The 16,272-nt window shown below is 41.6% G+C and overlaps 1 protein-coding gene across 8 annotated transcripts in view; it reads right to left on the bottom strand.

Annotated features, from left to right (window-relative positions):
• The window catches only part of FAM3C (FAM3 metabolism regulating signaling molecule C), a 57,631-nt gene extending 41,634 nt beyond the window's left edge, over positions 1 to 15,997 (bottom strand). For 2 of the 8 annotated variants that reach the window (XM_064289776.1, XM_064289780.1), the window contains exon 1: positions 15,875 to 15,997. The gene's annotated coding sequence lies outside the window, so the exon portion shown is untranslated. Of the gene's footprint in view, positions 1 to 15,288; positions 15,583 to 15,838 lie in introns of those variants that run through there. The other 6 variants (XM_064289779.1, XM_064289778.1, XM_064289777.1 and 3 more) reach the window with 6 other exon arrangements.
• Positions 15,998 to 16,272: the final 275 nt, after the last annotated feature.

Below are 16,272 nucleotides of genomic sequence, written 5' to 3'. Positions count from 1 at the left end.
CACTTGTCTGCCACGTTTGCACCCTCCAAGAAACCTGCTTCTGAACACACCACTGCTAAGACCAGCAACTTCAACTATCTAGCTGAATACAAATGTTTTCCCTTAAAATATCTGAGAATAACAAATTCTCACTGATGTCGAGTCAATTCCAACTCACAGTGACCCTATAGGACAGAGCAGAACTACCCCATGGGGATTCCAAGTAGCGGCTGGTGGATTTGAACTGCTGACCTTTTGGTTAGCAGCAGAGTGCTAACCACTGCACAACCATAACATTTAATAAGATCTCTAAAATCTCGTCAATTAAAAAATGTGCTATGGCTAAGATTTAATTTAATTTGCTGAAAAAGTAGATTAATAATATAAGGCTGTAAATCAGCATAAGGAAAACTGTATTGAAAACAAACCAGTAGCATGTTTACAAATGTGTTAATTCCAAATCATTTCTAATTTGTCTTCTCGTTGTTGTTAAGTGCCTTCGAGTCGGTTCCGACTCATAGCGACCCTATGCACAACAGAACAAAACACTGTCCGATCCTGAGCCATCCTTATAATCGTTGTTACGCTTGAGCTCATTGTTGCAGCCACTGTGTCAATCCACCTCGTTGAGGGTCTTCCTCTTTTCCTCTGACCCTGTACTCTGCCAAGCATGATGTCCTTCTCCAGGGACTGATCCCTCCTGACAACATGTCCAAAGTATGCAAGACGCATTCTCACCATCCTTGCTTCTAAGGAGCATTCTGGTTATACTTCTTCCGAGACAGATCTGTTCGCTGTTTTGGCACTCCACGGTATATTCAATAATCTTTGCCAGCACCACAATTCAAAGGCATCAATTCTTCTTCGGTCTTCCCTATTCACTGTCCAGATTTCACATGCATATGATGCAACTGAAAATACCACGGTTCCAGTCAGGTGCACCTTAGTCTTCAAGGTGACATCTTTGCTCTTCAACACATTAAAGAGGTCCTTTGTAGCAGATTTGCCCAATGCAATGTATCTTTTGATTTCTTGACTGCTGCTTCCACGGCTGCTGATTGTGGATCCAAGTAAAATGAAATCCTTGACAACTTCAATCCTTTCTCCGTTTATCATGATGTTGCTCATTGGTCCAGTTGTGAGGATTTTTGTTTTCCATACTGAAACATATCCATACTGAAGGCTGTGGTCTTTGATCTTCATCAGTAAGTGCTTCAAGTTCTCTTCACTTTCAGCAAGCAAGCTTGTGTCACCTGCATAACGCAGTTTGTTAATGAATCTTCCCCCAATCCTGATGCCCCGTTCTTCTTCATATAGTCCAGCTTCTCAGATTATTTGCTCAGAATACAGATTGAATAGGTAGGAGATGAAAAAATACAACCCTGATGCACACCTTTCCTGACTTTAAACCAATCAGTATCCCTTTGTTCTGTCCGAACAACTGCCTCTTGATCTATGTAAAGGTTCCTCAGGAGCACAATTAAGTGTTCTGGAATTCCCATTCTTCGCAGTGTTATCCACAGTTTGTTATGGTCCACACAGTCGAATGCCTTTGCATAGTCAATAAAACACAGGTAAACATCCTTCTGGTATTCTCTGCTTTCAGCCAGGATCCATCTGACATCAGCAATGATATCCCTGGTTCCACGTCCTCTTCTGAAACCGGCCCGAATTTCTGGCAGTTCCGTGTCGATATACTGCTACAGCCATTTTTGAATGATCTTCAGCAAAATTTTGCTTGCGTGTGATATAAATGATATTGTTCTATAATGTCCATTTTCGGTTGGATCACCTTCCTTGGGAATAGGCATAAATATGGATCTCTTCCAGTCAGTTGGCCAGGAAGCTGTCTTCCATGTTTCTTGGCACAGACAAGTAAGCACCTCCAGCATTACACCTGTTTGCTGAAACATCTCAATTGGTATTCCATCAATTCCTGGAGCCTTGTTTTTCACCAACGCCTTCAGAGCAGCTTGGACTTCTTCCTTCAGTACCATCGTTTTCTGATCATATGCCACCTCTTGAAACGGTTGAACATCTACTAATTCTTTTGGGGATAATGACTCTGTGTATTCCCTCCATCTTCTTTTGATGCTTCCTGCGTCATTTAATATTTTCCCCATAGAATCCTTCACTATTGCAACTTGAGGTTTAAATTTTTTCTTCAGTTCTCTTAGCTTGAGAAAAGCCGAAAGTGTTCTTCCCTTTTGGTTTTCCATCTCCAGCTCTTTGCACATGTCATTATAACACTTTACTTTGTCTTCTCGAGACGCCCTGTGAAATCTTCTGTTCAGTTCTTTTAACTTCATCGATTCTTCCTTTTGCTTTAGCTGCTCCACGTTTGAGAGCAAGTTTCAGAGTCTCCTTTGATATCCATCTTGGTCTTTTCTTTCTTTCCTGTCTTTTCAATGACCTCTTGCTTTCTTCATGTATGATGTCCTGATGTCATTCCACAACTCGTCTGGTCTTCGGTCACTAGTGTTCAATGCATCAAATCTATTCTTTAGATGGTCTCTAAATTCAGGTGGGATATACTCAAGGTCATATATTGGGTCTTGTGGGCTTGCTCTGATTTTCTTCAGTTTCAGCTTGAACTTGCACACCAGCAATTGATGGTCTTTTCCAGTCGGCCCCTGGCCTTGTTCTGACTGATGATATTGAGCTTTTCCATTGTCTCTGTCCACAGATGTAGTCAATTTGATTTCTGTGTGTTCCATCTGGCGAGGTCCATGTGTATAGTTGCTGTTTATGTTGGTGAAAGAAGGTATTTGCAACGAACAAGTCGTTGGTCTTGCAAAATTCTATCACTGGATCTCTGGCATTGTTTCTATCACCAAGGCCATATTTTCCAACTACTGATCCTTCTCCTTGTTCCCAACTTTCGCATTCCGATCGCCAGTAATTATCAATGCATCTTGATTGCATGTTTGATCAATTTTGGACTGCAGCAGCTGATAAAAATCTATTTCTTCATCTTTGGCCCTAGTGGTTGGTACATAAATTTGAATAACAGTCATATGAACTGGTCTTCCTTGTAGGCGTATGGATATTATCCTATCACTGACAGCACTGTACTTCAGGATACATCTTGAAACATTCTTTTTCACGATGAATGCAACACCATTCCTCTTCGAGTTGTCATTCCCAGCATAGTAGACTATATGGCTGCCCGATTCAAAATGGCCAATACCAGTCCATTGTAGTTCACTAACGCCTAGGATATCAATGTTTATGTGTTCTATTTCATTTTTGACGATTTCCAATTTTCCTAGATTCATACTTCATACATTCCAGGCTCCGATTATTAATGGATGTTTGCAGCTGTTTCTTCTCATTTTGAGTTGTACCACATCAGCAAATGAAGGTCCCGAAAACTTTACTCCAACCACGTCATTAAGGTCGGCTCTACTTTGAGGAGGCAGCTCTTCCCCAGTCATCTTTTGAGTGCCTTCCAAGCTGGGGGGCTCATTTCCCAGCACTATTACCAGACAACGTTCTGCTGCTATTCATAAGGCTTTCACTGGGTAATGATTTTCAGAAGTAGACTGCCGCGTCCTTCTTCCTAGTCTGTCTTAGTCTGCAAGCTCAGCTGAAACCTGTCCTCCATGGGTGACCCTGCTGGTATCTGGACACCGGTGGCATAGTTTCCAGCATCACAACACATGAGTCCCCACAGAATGACAAACTGCAGACATGTGGGGGAATTTGTTTTCTTAGGAAGGCATTAAAAAAAAAAAAAAAAACTTCCCATATAATAATATGGGGGGCGGGGGAGGACCAAACAAGCAAAAGGTTAATGGAATTTGTATAAACCTCTAACAATCCAGTGATGCCAGAACAGGTCCAGGGAAAATGAACCTAACAGTCAAAGTGAGTAAAAACACCTTTGCTAGAAATTCAGAGCTCTTTAATCCAGAGCCAGCCAGTGAAAGGGTTTATAATTAAATTTTATGTATACATTAAAAGGTAGGTACATAGAAATTGGAGCCATTTCCCAGGATATTGGCAAGAGGAGCATATTTTTAGGATTAAAAAAAAAAAAACAAAAACAACTCTTGACGATACATTTATGAAGTACACTTGCCCCAAAAGTGTAGTGTAAACTAAAATAAGTTGTAGTATTTTAAATAAATATGTAAGTGGCTGAACCATATCAGGTTGCTAATATGCACAGTGCAGAATAATCTCAAGAGTCCACAGCAAGGAAGGCCACTATGCTGCTCCTAGGCAATGAAACACTAATTATGTGACGTAGGGGGGCACTGGCGGCTCAGTGGTAGAATTCTCGCCTTTCACATGGGAGACCCCAGTTCAATTCGCAGCCAATGCACCTAGTGCGCAGTCACCACCCATCTGTCAGTAGAAATTTGCATGCTGCTATGATTCTGAAAGGTTTCAGTGGAGCTTCCAGACTCACAGGATAAGGAGACCTAGTCATCTACTTCCAAAAGTCAACCAGCAAAAACCCTATGAATCACAATGGTCTCTTGTACGTTGGGCCATCAGGGATGACAGGGAACAACAACGTGACCTAAGCTTGTGAAGGAGACTAGGATCTCAGACCGGCATACTGAATTTTTTTGGATGTTTTATAATTTAAGCTTTTGCTTTAGCCCAAACGGAAACCCTGGTGGCAACGTGGCTAAGAGCTACGGCTGCTACCCAGAAGGTCGGCAGTTCAAATCCACCAGCCACTCCTTGGAAAGTCTATGGGGCAGTTCTACTCTGTCCTATAGGGTCGCTATGAGTCAGAATCGACTCGACGGCAGTGGGTTTGGTTTTTTTGTTTGTTTTTAGCCCAAGTATCTACTTCAGTCTAATTTAATGAAGTTGTGTTACTTCAGTAGAAATCAGGCCACCATATAAATAAGGAGGCATCAACTTAGACTCAATCAACTTCAGGAACAACAAAGACAAAAATACAGATCAAGTGATACTTCCTTTCTCTCCTTGAGCGGGATGGAACTACACCAAGTGAATTACAAGAATGGCATCCTATATCCACAAAATAAACCGTAAAAATATTTACTAAAAGAATGTCTTCCCAGGTATCATAAACTAGGTAATAATGCATGCAAACATACAGAGGTATAATTCACACATGTTCTTATATAATCTTCCCAACAGCCTTCTAGTTGTAGTATTAGACAGCTTTACAGACGAGGTCAAGAGATTTGTCTAAGGTCACATGAAGGGTAGGCAAGAAGCTGACATTCTAAACAAATCCACTTCCCTGGCAGCAGAGCTGCTAAGTGACATACTTTAAGAGGCTTCATGACAAAATGCCACGTCAATCAACTGGGCTTTTGTGAATGGCTCTGGGAACTGCCAATCTCTGCTGCAAACTAGCCACTCCAGAGATGTGACAGTTTGTCAAAATGACTAAGCATGTGTGCCAGAACCTCCCTAAAACAGAACAGGTGGAAGCAGCTGAGGTATGTACACACATCCACTGATGTACTTAATATTAAAAACAACAATCAATTACACCAGGAGAAAATACTCTCAGTTATACTGGACAAACAGAAAGATGCTCTCACTCAGTTCTACTTTACCTCAGGGCTGGTCAAAACCACAATTTTAACAGAAAATGTGATTCTTATATTCATACGAACTGGGGCTTTTCAAGAGGACGAAGAAAAAATTGCAAAGGGCAAGCAGACAGGTTTAAAACACATTTAGGCCCCCTCCAGATCAGATTATAAAAGATTAAATTTTCACTCCCCGAGCAATTAAAGACAAGAGGAAAATAAGACGATGATGCAACGAAAAGGAAGCTGCAACTACAAGTGTCACCAAGGTCATTCTGATGTTTTATTTACAAACAAAAATACATTAAAAAATTATTTGCAATAAATATCTGTACTTATATACATAATATAGAGCAAATATCAGCACACATTTTCTGTAAAGAACCAGGTAATAATATTTTAGGCTTTTCAGACCATAGGTCTTGTCACAATTATGCAATTCTGCCATTGTAGCTCAAAAGCAGCCATAGACAATAAGTAAATGAATGGGCACGATCGGGCTAAAAACAAAATTTACGAACACAGAAATTTGAATTTCATAGACTTTTCACACATCACAAAATATTCTTTTAATTTTTTTTTAACCATTTAAAAATATAAAGACCAATCTTAGTTCATGACCATTCAAAAACAGGCCCATAGGTGGTACTTCCCTAGCCACTGAAGTAGATGAATAAACAGCATGCCTGACCAACATTTTCCTACTGAGCTACCTGGAAGAAAGAAACTCCTACATGACTATGACTGTTTCCTCTTAAAAACGCTACTGCAGGAGTACATTTCAAACAATCCTAAATTCTGTGCTCTCTGTGTGTTCATCACACATCGTCATGATGAACTGCTTTCCACAGAAGCATATACTTCAAGAGAAAACAAAATAGGATGCATTCCCCTTCAAATAGGCAGTGGCGGTTCCATGGCAGAATTCTCGCCTTCCATTCTGGAGACCCAGATTTGATTCCTGGCCAATGCACCTCACATGCAGCCACCACCGTCTGTCAGCGGTGGCTTGCATGTTGCTATGATACGGAATACAAGTTTCAGCAGCAATTCCAGAGTAAGATGGACTAGGAAGAAAGGCCTGGCAATCCAAAATTCAGCCAATAAAAACCCTATGGATAACAATGATCTGATCCACAACCAATCATAGGGATGGCAGCATTTCATTCTTTCGTGCATGGGGTCACCATGAGCTGTCTAGAGAGCAGCTAACAATAACGTTCCTCTTCAAAAGGAAGAGAAAAAGATCCTCCCTTTCCTATAGGTGCAGCTGGCCATCTAGAGTACACAAGGAATAAATCTAGCCTATGGAAAGATTTTCAAAGCAAGCCCAAGAGATACAAAAATACGGATAAAAATTAATTTTCTTATATTCGACTTCATTACCTGTGAAATTACGTTGGTAGGAGGAAACTGATACTACTATGTCCTTTATATAAGCATTTACGTGGGAATGACCTTTGATCAACTTTTAAAACTCTAAATAGCTAGCTTTTAAAAACTTTTCTTTAATAAAAACTTATCAACATAGTAAGCACATGCAGAGTGCTCTCCAGTACCCTGTCTCACCCAGAGGCCAACAAACACACCTCTCTGTCAGGCTGGATAAAGCTTTAAAATAACAAAATGAAGAGGGGTGTGAAGGCTGCATTCATCTGAAAAAAAACTGACATTTAAAAACTCTGTATGATATCTGAGCCACTATCATTGTGCTATTAATATTGTGAATTTAATAGAAGTTGGCGCTATTAACACTAAATGCTTAAATAAAAAAAATTACTAACTTGAGAAAGTATTTTAGTACTAGTGAGACACTCTGATACTGAATCCTGGAAGATACATGTTTTAAAGGAATCTACCATTTTACATCCCCCCCGGCCCACATTAACAATGTATCTTTTAAAAATGAGTATAATGACCTGATAAAGATTAAAAAGAAATGTTTGTAAATGGCTGCCTTGTAACGGGAGAAGCCCTGGTGGCACAGCAGTTAAAGCACTCAGGTGCGAGGCAAAACGTCGGCAGTTTGAACCCAGAGCCACTCTTCCAGAGAAAAATATGGCAGTTTGCTTCTGTGAAGATTTGCAGCCTTGGAAACCCTATGGGGCAGTTCTACTCTGTCTTACAGAGTCACTGTGAGTCGAAATCGACTCAACAGCAGTGAGTTTTTGGACCTTACAACTAGATAAGTAATCTGAGGTTTTAAACAGGGTAAACTAACCTTACACTTTGACTAGGGAAAAAAAATAACAAAAGTCCCCCACCCTCCGTGGGGAGGGGAAAAGGAGACCCCCATAAATTCTAAAACACTAAGAATGACCAATTATTCAAAAGATCACTGAGGGAAATGATATAAATATATCCATTCCTTCTGCAAAGCACCTCCCAAAAAGGTGAGGCTGCAAAGCAACAGAACAAAAACTTTGAAATAATGGATCAATAGAACCAATAAAGAAATCTTTTAGAATAAATGTTTTTAACATTTCCTTAAAAACCTTAGGAGGAGAGGGATAGCGAATTATCTATGCCTGGATTTTTCAGTTAATCTGAACCAAGATCACATGGCTTATTTTGTTTTCTTCAGTAGTGTCATGGAAAAGAGGATTGATATCTAAAGGTGGCTAAGAAACAGAATTAAAAGTATATACATTTAGAATGCACAAATGCATCAGAAAGTTTTGTAACTTCACCAGGAATGTTAGTCAATGCCAGACGTGAAGCAAGTTGGGATTGTGTACTGGGTGGATTTAGCTCTCCTCCAAAATGCACCATAAACTGTGTAAGGGCAAATACAAAATTAAAAAAAAGGTTTTAATTCTCTTTGTTGAAAATAAGAGAAGAGACTCCCCCCCTCCTTTCAGAATTCACTGTAGCAAAACTTGTAAATTCTTTCAGCCACTCAGAAAAGTATGTAAATCAAGGATATTTCCTCAAGGACAGGGGAGCCACCTCTGTGGACATGTGATCAAGGAAGGTCACTACCCTCTTACCACTCAGTTTCTGGAAGGAGATAAGCATAATTACAGGTGACTGCTGCCATAAAGAAATGAGAAAATCAGCCGTTTTATCTTGAAGATACAGATGTAATGGGTTGTATCTACTTAGTTATATAAAGGGTATGACTTCCTTGCACTCTCTTTAGCTGACTCTCTGTGATGCACCACAATCTGGTTTAGCGCTTACTCAACAAGAAAAATGTTCTCTTTGTCTTCTATTTTAGTGAAGAGTATTCTGGGCCGGGAGTAGATTTTAACCGTATTTCCCTAACAGCTGAAGTACACCTTGTTTTTCATTTGGTTCCCTTGAGAGCAAATGAAGACAGTAACACTTGAAAAATCTTCTATTTAATCTACTGCTAAATAAAACCCCATTTTTCCAATGGGAGGGAAAAAGACAAAATATAACTATGAAACTGACATATCCTTCCTGTTAGATCGGTGAAGGTACCCTGCTAAATCGGGTAAGTGCCCTGCCTAAAACACTTTGCCCCAGTGACTCAAGGAGAAGTAGCCAAGCCTGGCAGACCACACACACCACATTCTGAGAACAGTAATTCATCCATAATTCACTTCCATGTTCAGTGTTCCACAGCACAACTCCCCTTCATAAACAAGAGAGACCCGATTTCTGAAATATTTCAGTTGACCAACAAGGAACTGTTACCCAGATTTTTGGTAAATACTTTAAAGGATCAAAACTAAATAGACATCTGTTGTTTCCTCCCTCCCCAAATCTAAGAAGGCGACGAAACCTTCCTATTTCGTTTTCCAAGACATCACTGATGGAAAGCACCATTAGCAGGTAAGGCTGCTCATTACTAAATCCTCACTAGCGGGGACAGATGTGTTCTGACCTAGATACTCTCACCCAGTACCCAATGTGCCAAAATCCTGTTTTCCTTTGAGTTGGCAGCCAGAGTTCAGTGCTGACCCTGATTATTACCGCTATCTCCTAAAACTATCTACTGTTACTCAACACAGGACAATAGCTGGCTGGTCGAATATGTGTATAATCACCTAGCTGGCATTAAGGAGGGCTATAAGCCAAACCAAATCCACTGCCATTGAGTGGATCCCAACTCCTGGCAACTCTACAGGACGGAGTAGAACTGCCCCATAGAGTTTCCAAGGCTGCAAATCTTTACAGAAGCAAACTGTCACATTTTTCTCTCAAAGAGTGGCAGCTGAGTGCTTTCACCACTGCGCTACCAGGGCTCCTTAATGAGGGCTACAGACTAACAGAAAAAGGGTATTATCAATGTTGTCATTAATATTTCAGTGGGCTGTGCTTACAAAGGAGCCCTGATGGCGCAGTGGTTAAGAACTCAGGCTGCTAACCAAAAAGTCTGCAGTTCGAATTCACCAGGCGCTCCTTGGAAACCCAATGGGGCAGTTCTACTCTGTCCTATAGGGTTGCTATTAGTCGAAATTGACTAGATGACAATGGGTTTGGTTATTCCAGTACTTATAAAATGGAGCTTACCAAAGTGCCAGGATGTTTGAAATAAGACTTCTGAACTGAACCATCAACCGCAAAATGAGTGAAATGAAAAGAATACAGGGCCAATCTGAAGTGCAGCATACCCCAAAATACACCTACATTGCACTTTAGAACCAAGTTAGTTCCCAGTAGAATGAGGAGCCCTGATTGTACAGTGGCTAAGTGCCCAGCTGCTTAACCGAAAGGTGGGCAGTCAGAAGCCACTAGCTGCTCTACAGAAGAAAGATGTAGCAAATTGCTTCAGTCAAAATTCCAAAAAACAAAAAAAACCCATTGCCATCAAGTCAATTCCAACTCGTAGTGACCCTATATGACAGACTAGAGCTGCTCCATAGGGTTTCCTAGGCTGTAATCTTTACGGAGGAGCCCTGGTTGCGCAGTGGTTAAGAGGCTGGCTGCTAACCAAAAGGTCAGCAGTTGGAATCCACCAGCCGCTCCCTGGAAACCCTATGGGTCAGTTCTATTCTGTCCTACGGGTGGCTGTGAGTCGGAATCCACTGGACAGCAATGGGTTTAACAGGTATCAGTATAATCTGTATTACAAATAAATGGCAAGTAAGGACACCTTGTATTCAACTATTTCTTACAAATAAATGTTTTACTTGGTAAAAGGTCTGAAAAAATGTTGAGTTATAACCCTTTTATAGCATAACTCCTATGTCTCGTAACACCCCTTTAACAAAAGAACCAGTTAGGTTCCTCAGGCACCTAACCCTCTATTTCACTGATTTCTATGGTACACACGGCTTCCCTCATTGGGTTTCCAACCGCTTCTTTTTTGTATATACATTTTATGTATAAATAACCCAGTGCTGTTGAGTCGAGTCCATAATGGTGTACCTTACAGAATGTGGCATCTTAGATCTAATAAAACACTGTCTCTGGTTCTTTGAAGCCCTAACTACAAAGTTACCCACAGCCTGGGAACCAGAAGGGACAGTGCGCTTTTCAGATGCAGATTCCTGAGCCCTCCCACAGACCTGGAGAATCAGAATCCCTAGGAGCCGGGATCAAAATGCCAGGATGCTTAACAAGTGGTTCTCATTCACACCCAGGTGTGAGAACTTGTGATTTACACTACACTACACCAATCCCAAACCACAGGAAGTTTAGGGAAACAATAGAGGCAGAACTAGGCCACAAAAGCCCAAAGGTAAAATTCAAATGACAAGGATTTTCATTCTCTCCTGAAAATGAATGGAAATCAGCCTGCCTCCCAGCCAGGTCTCCTGGGAGGAGGGAACAGCGAGAAGTGAATACATCTGGAGACACTGGTGAAGAAAAGGAAAGAACGAAAAAACTGCTTGCAATGGTTATGAGTACTGTTTGCCCATTGCCATTGAATCGATTCCGACTCACAGCGACCCCGTAGGACAGAGTAGAACTGCCCCATGGAGTTTCCAAGGAGCGCCTGGTGGATTCGAACTGCTGACCTTTTGGTTAGCAGCCATTGCATTTAACCACTACGCCACCAGAGTACTCTGCTAGATTTAAAATTACCCAAATGTTTTCTTGCAGTCTTTCTCATCTACCAAACCAGAATTGTGCTTAAAAAGTTATAATCTAGCTTAAGAAATCAGACTTCTGTAACCAAGAACACAAATATACCAAAAACAAAAAACAAGACAGACCCTACAAGGTGACATTTAATTCTGCCTGCTTCTTCAAGTTTCCAGAACAGCTTGTTTAAGTACTCAGTAATCTAAACTGCCTTAACCCACACTACCTTAGTATCATCCAAGAAGACAGAGAGAGAAAGATGGATATTGGGAACAATGGCAAAAATAAAACTAAAAAATATGTATATTAACTATAAGTTGAACATAACCAAAAAAAAAAAACCCAAACCACTGCCATCGAGTCAATTCTGACTCATAGCAACCCTACAGGACAGACTAGAACTTCCCCATAGGGTTTCCGAGAAGCGCCTGGTGGATTTGAACTGCCTTTTGGTTAGCAGCCATGGCTCTTAACCACTACCACTATGCCACCAGGGTTTCCAAGTTGAACATAAGTAGGCTAAAAAAGTGTCCAGTTCATAAAGTACAAGAGATGGGAGAAAGGCACACATCTGCATACAACACAACTATCTTCATCTCATATAACTATTTTACATTGTATCAGATGAAAAACACAGGTTTCTGTTTTGACTAAATGTTTAGGAATTCCGCTTTACATATCCACTCCACTTACACTGTCTTGAAGTAGCCCACAGAATTGAAGTGCACCAGGGCAGATGTAATCCTAACAACCAAACCTTCTACCTGATGAAATGAAGGAGTGGAGTGGTTTCATCCGCCCCTGGAATGAAACGCAGTTTTCACATACCATTTCTACCACAAAAGCTGAATGCAATTTAGCAGCCAGTTCCAAACAGGTAGTAAGACACCTCTACTGTGAAATTTTCTGAAATATATTAAAAAAAAGAAACAGTTGCCACTGAGTTGATTCATGGCACCTCTATGTGTTTCAGAGTAGAACTGTGCTCCATAAGGTTTTCTGATATTTCAGAAAGCTGATCATAAGGTCTTTCTTTCGAGGTGTCTCCGGATAGGTTCGAACCACCAATCTTTCAGTTAGTAGCAAAGCACTTAACCACCTGTGCCAGCTAGGACTTCTGGGTGGAAACCTATCAATGGAACCAAAAAAAAAAAAAATTTCATTTCTGTTAACCGTAGGTCACTCAAAATTCATTAAAGTTCACTTAACTGCTGGTAATGAATAGTATCACTAGATAGCACACCTGATACCACAAGCCACATGAACAAGCTTTGTACAATTTATGACCACAATCAACTTAGATCTCCTCCATTTCTTCATACAGATTTAACTGACAGGATTCTTTGTCTCCTCTGGTGCTCTGACTCACTGCTATAGATGCTCATATAACTTTTTCTCACTAGCACACAAAAACTCACCAGAGGCCATCTACAGATAAATGGATAAACAAAATGCGGCATATCCATACAATGGAGTATTATTCAGCCATGAAAATGAACGAAGTACTAATACATGGATGAATCTAGAAAACATTATGCTAAGTTAAAACAGACAAAAAAAAATTTTTTTAAACACATATTGTACGATTCCATTTATGTGACATTTCCAGAAGAGGTAAATTCAGAGAGAAAGAATCAGAGTGCTGGCTGCCAGAGGTTGGGAGAATGGAGGAATGGTGAGTGCCTGCCTGATAAGTTTGATGTTTCCTCTGGGATGATAACATTTTGGAAGCAGACAGAGGTGCTAGTTGCACAACACTGTGAATGTACTAAATGCCACTGAACTGTACACTTTGAAATGATTGATTCTGTTATATGAATTTTACCTTAACTTAAAAGTAAAAAAAAAAAAAAACCCTCAACAGAGCAAAACTAGAAAAATCATGAACAAAACAGATGAAGAAATTAACTCTCTTACTAAAAAGGAGAAATGTAAGTAATATAAGAATGTAAGAATAGCTTCAATTAAACGGAAAAGGCCAATGTGGAAGAGAATGAGGAAATATTGATGGGGTAAAGTGTGGAGGGTGGGAGGTAACAAACACTTAATTTCCTCCTCAGAGAGAGTCAGAAGTAGGTAGGTTACAAGCTGCATAAAATTACAAAACCTTTTCAAGTTTGAAGATCTTGAGAATCACTTTGTTCAATCTCCCCAATCAGATTAATTAGATATTGCATGATATTAAGAAGGCCAAAGACATTCATTAGTGAAGCTAAATGCAGAACTACTGCTTAAAACCCAGATCATCTGCTCCCTCAGCCAGGAAGTCTTCTGGATTAAGTTCAAGACAAATTTTGGCTATTGTACTAAGCTCTGGGCAAGATGGATTTCTGTGAGACCCAAGACCTCTTCTGTTTCTTGGGTCTTGCTTACTTCTTTCAGTTTGAAGAAGTGGGTTCAGGTAGTCCTTGGATTATGAACGAGTTCCGTTCCTAAATCTGTCTTTAAGGCAAATTTATATATAAATCAGAAATTAGGTACAGTTCATATCTAATGTCAGTCACTCAAATGTTGGTCTCAGAATATAGCTCATAGGGTACCTTTCTGTGCATAAAAAAAAATTAAAGAAACGCTTTCCAGATATACTGAAACATCTTTAATATAGTAACAATAATAATGCTTTGATGTGTGTTGCAAAGTAGCACCTGTTTGTTATTACAAACCATTGTATGTATATTTTTAATATAATAGGTTTTACAAAGGTTGGCTCCGATCATAAGGAAAAAAAAAAAAATGTCACTGTCTTTGAAACTTAAGATTCCTAAGATGTTCCAGAGGAAATACTTTTACTATTCAACAGCCTTCTAGCTCTTTGACCCTCTCTCCAATTACACCTTTTCCTTTTTAATGTGCCTTCATACATTACAAAAAATACCAATTAGATAGCAATGTTCAAAGGAGCAATCCATACTAAAACTTTGTAACTGAATTGTAGTAAAACATCCATAAAGTTTATCTGAAAGTTATTTTACCCCAGGGACTCTGTCTTAGCTCCCTATAATGGGGATTTCAGGCAACCTGGTCTGTATCCTCTTTTAAAAAACACCACTGGTTGATCACTGCTTTGAACTCTTTTTATCTCTTACTAAAATAAATGCAATTCTTTAATAACTATACACACAACCTGTGAAAAAAAGCTTCTAACACCTGTAGAAAACTGGAAAAAAAAACCGTGATTTAATTAGTAACAGAGAACTCAAAGAGACTGGCGGCCTCTGGAAAAAGGTACAGTTGATTTTACCAGGAACCTGATGCTGATTTTGTCAATTTCCTGTTGAATGGCATCAGGTAAGTTATTAACTTTTATTTTCTGAGTTAAATGGAAATCTCTTGGTACTCCATAACGTGCTGTATAAATAACAGATAACATTTCGAGAACCTTGGGAAATATGACCATATACACTAGTCCAACAAGGTGTGAGTGGTCCGAGGGTCTAGAATCTGCATTTGGCATCAACCTTCATTTAACCTGACCGTTGATACTGTCATCTGTAAAACTGATAAAGAGAAATTAAAAAAAAACCTACTCGCTGGGTTGCTGTTAGAATTAAATGAATGTGCACCTGAAAGCACTTAGCACAGTGTCTAGCAAACAGTAAGGAACTATTACCTAGTGTCATTGTACCTTTTATACAAGCACTCTTTAGCGCCCAGACCTCGGATTAGTATGTTTTTAATTAGATAAAAAGAAATAAATGTTCTCTCAACTAAATAAGACGTACCATACGGAGTTTAATTAAAAAAAAAAAGTAGAGAGCGATGAAACACACAAACTCACACTGGGAGATCTCCATCTGAAATCGTCAATCCATCACTCATATTATTTAGCTCTTCCTTCTACATGGTACGGAACTGTACGGGCAGTAAAAACGAAAAAGAAATAACCGCACATCCATGAATGACAGCCACTCAACACCAAAGGGCTGCACGGGTTTTGAAGATCCAAAGTACCTCCAGTTTAGGGGCCACTAAAACTTAACACGTGAGCCCAGGCGGCCCTCCGGAGTTAGAAAGCAACACCCCCTGCACCCCGCCTGCATCTCACAGCCGCCGCGGGGCCCCGAGGCAGACGTGCGCCCCAGGTGCCGCCGAGGCCGGAGCGCGGAGCCGGCGCCAGGTGCAGGCACCACCGAGCCCGCCAAGGGGACGCCGGGCGGGGATGCCGCGGCGGCGGTCCGGACCTGGCGCTGCCCGCTCCCTCCCACGGCGACCGAGCGCGCCCGGGCCCGCCCCGACTGGGACAGCAGGCGTGTCCAGGTGCGGGTAAGGTGGGTGTCCGCTCCCCACGCCGTTGGCGGCGGCTCCGTCCGCCTCCCCACCCGTCTCACCGGCCTCCGCCGCGCGCGCCGGCCCGCAGCTCTGACCTGCCCGCGCTCAGTCTTGCTGGAGGCCGACGGGAGCCGCCGTCGCCTCCCGCGCGCTCCTCCGCTTCCTCCGGGCTCCCCCGCTTCCCTTCACCCCCAGAGTGGCCAGGAGGAAGCCAGCAAGCCGCTGGGCCTCCTCCCCCGCGTCCCGGCCGCGACCAATGGGCCCCCGGTGCCGGGGAGCCGCGCCCGCCCCCTGGCGGTGGAGGACCGCGCGGCGCCCGGAAAGGCCGGAGGGAGGGGTCTGCCGGCCCGACTGCGCTGCGCAGTCTGCACTTGCCACGTGGGCGCCGTAGCGGCCGCAGCCCCCGCCTGGGTCGGGCTCCGGAGAGGGAAACATGAGTCACACCACTCTCCGACGTAAACGCGCGAGCACACACACACTTTGATAGTCACAG

The sequence above is a fragment of the Loxodonta africana genome, chromosome 8, assembly GCF_030014295.1.
Source record: "Loxodonta africana isolate mLoxAfr1 chromosome 8, mLoxAfr1.hap2, whole genome shotgun sequence".
NCBI lineage: Eukaryota > Metazoa > Chordata > Mammalia > Proboscidea > Elephantidae > Loxodonta > Loxodonta africana.
Note: the sequence above shows the minus strand (reverse complement) of the source record. Positions and strands in the feature narration are given on the sequence as shown.